Genomic DNA, 2,897 nt, shown 5'->3' with positions numbered 1-2,897 from the left:
GCGGATGCTACCAAAAGAAGGAGTCTAGCCTGGATAGCAGCTGTGAGATGTCCAGACATTTTCATTCCAGTAAGTTCTAAATATGTTCATATCACTCTTTATAGCCTATTAGTTTTATTTGCGATGCGCTCTAAGGTCATAGCAAATTAGAACAAACATCCTACTTCTGCAAAATCATTTGCAGAACTACATTATATTTATAGAGTTGCTAATTATTTGGCATTATTGCAGGCAAACCAACCTATGAAATGGATGAAACACATCGTGACTGGGTTCCAACGCTACACAAGGGCCACTCCGAAATCCCTGCTTCAAACAAACCACCATGCCAATCAGATTACTTCTTCCATATGAGGATGAAGAGGTGACCCTTCTGGATAAGATAGTGAAGGTTTGCTGCGTTTTGGTGAACTGTGTGGTAGTAAAACCAGGGAAAAAGGAAACTTGCTCTTGTTAAATACTCTTAAAAGTGTTGTGCTGTGTGTATATATAGCAGTAGAGGGGAAAACTCCGACCCTCCTCCTCCTGCTCCCTTTTCTCCTCCAGCAGACATTCATAGTGGAGGGAGGGTCTGTCAGCTACACCCCCCTGGAATCCGCTCCTCCTCTGCCCGAGCACCAACTTTCACATATGGCTGCTCCAATCACCATGCAGCCATCTCATATGTACGGCCAGCCAGGCACAGCTAGACAAGGACAGGTGAGACACTCAGACAGTTGTCGTTAGATATTTATTGATAAAGGTGCTTGAACCTGTTGGATGCTTCAGGCCAATGAAAGAAAAACTGTTTTGTTTACATGTTTCTCTGCTGTTTATCATTATTAGTCTTTGAAATGCTGGACTAAGTGTCAGTATTATGGATTTTTGTCCTTCTCCCTTTCTCCACACAATCTACTGTATCAGTTGCCTGTAAACAACATCCCATCGGCAACAACAGGAACTGTTCTTCCAGCTCCTCCACCCCACAGCTGCACTCCAAAGTCAGTTTCTCTGCTGCGTTTTCTCACTGGTCTGCAGGTATCTGTCATTTATCTGCAGATGTGTGTGTGAATTATTGTAATCAGCCCCCTTTAATGGTGTCGCCTTACATTCAGTTTCACAGCATTACTCATGTTTTTAAAGTACTCTCCTCACAGTTGTACACGGTGGTAACACATGCTCTCACTCTGGGGTTTTTTCCTGTTGAAACAGAAAGCATGAAACCAAACAGGGTGCAGACCAGGCTTACATTAAGAAGCCCCCGAATGCCTTCATGCTGTACCTTAAAGAGCAGAGGCCAAAGGTCAAAGCAGAATTAAATATCAGTGACAATGCAGCTGTGGGAGAGAGAGTAAGTGTGTAACTCTGAATACATTTATACATCTGTTAATGTTCTACGCTCTTGTTTGTGCATGTGTACCAGCTGTCCTGTAGTTATGTGTAGCAGCAGTGTGGCTGTGTATTTATACGAGCTGTGTGTTCTGGTGATCTTATATCCACAGTGGAAGTCGCTCTCAAAGAAGGAGCAGAAAAAATATTTTGACGAGGCGGAAACACAAAGATGTCATCACGCCACAGAACATCCGAATTGGTCAACCAAAGAGAACTATGTATGTCCAAAGTGCCAACATACAGTTCATGCATGTGCCTTTCACTGCACTGAATGATGAAACAGTCACTGCAGAGAGTTTGTATCAGCTCAGGAAAATTCTGATGTGTTTGTTTTTTTAAAAGAGGAAGAGAGTCAGAGATCGCAACTGCACCAAAGGTGAGAGAATATTTCGGGGAATTGTTTTCATGTCAAATGTGATGAAAAAAGTCAAAAATCTATTAAAAAAGAACCATTGTGTTTTTGTTTGTGTCCTCTGAACCTGAAGAGGACGCTCAGCAGGCCAAAACGCCTTGTATGAGGCCAAGTCAAACAGAGCCATCTTCTAATTCAGCTATGAAGGAACCACATCAGCTGGATAGAGTCTGGGTGTGCCAGTGTTACGTCCCCACATAAAATTCAGGAGGCCCAGCTAGGGCCGTAACAGACAGCCACAGACCAGCCAGGTGTTAACACCCTTATCAATCAGAACACAGTACTGGTGCAAATGCCAAACACACTGAACCCGGTCAGTGTGCCTGTGTGCAATGTGCCACAACTTTATTAGTCCCTCCTGCCTCTCATCTGGAGTCCCCTCCATTCACACCACTGATCTCCTCTACTGCACCAAGTTCCTCAAATAGAATCACTCAGCATCATTCCTCTTGGCGGGAAATTCCCTAGACTGGTCCTCAAGAAAATCAAACCAACCCTCATGGATTCATTTGCATCATAGGCCTCCTTTGTGCATTATGCCAATTATCAGATATGCAATGCAGTGAAATCACTCTGTATGCAGAGCATATGCACACAAGGAAGAGCATCAGATATTCTGGATCAGCTGTAAGCGAATGGTTTTCAGTTTTTCTTGTTTTGCAGGTGAAATAAAGATCAGCAACATTTGTTTATCTTCCTGAAGTTCTGTATCACTTAGTTTTTTTCCTGGTGCATATAATCCTAAGACTAAAGACTAAGTAAAGCGCTATACAAATACAGGCTATTTACCATGTGATAGTTGGGGTTTTAAATCTGGCTGTTGCAAACAGAGCTACAATATGAGAGAACTGTCAGCGCTTGCGTCGAATAAGTCTTTCAAAGCCGTCACTGAGCATTGTTACAGTATTATTTTTCACTATTATCTTACAAAACAGCAGTCCAGGTGTTGAGGAAACCAGTCAATCATCCATCACAATGAAAGCAAAGCAAGGCTAAAACTAGCAATGTCAGCGCTGCTCCCAATCTCCTAGTTTCAGCTGTCACAGCTTCTTTCTCGGCTAATGGCTTTAAGTTGCAGAGAAAAAGTGAAAGAAGCAGGGAGAAGAGTGAGCGG

Source organism: Haplochromis burtoni, unplaced genomic scaffold (assembly GCF_018398535.1).
Source record: "Haplochromis burtoni strain Fernald_Lab_line unplaced genomic scaffold, NCSU_Asbu1 Contig_498, whole genome shotgun sequence".
Taxonomy (NCBI): Eukaryota; Metazoa; Chordata; class Actinopteri; order Cichliformes; family Cichlidae; genus Haplochromis; species Haplochromis burtoni.
Note: the sequence above shows the minus strand (reverse complement) of the source record.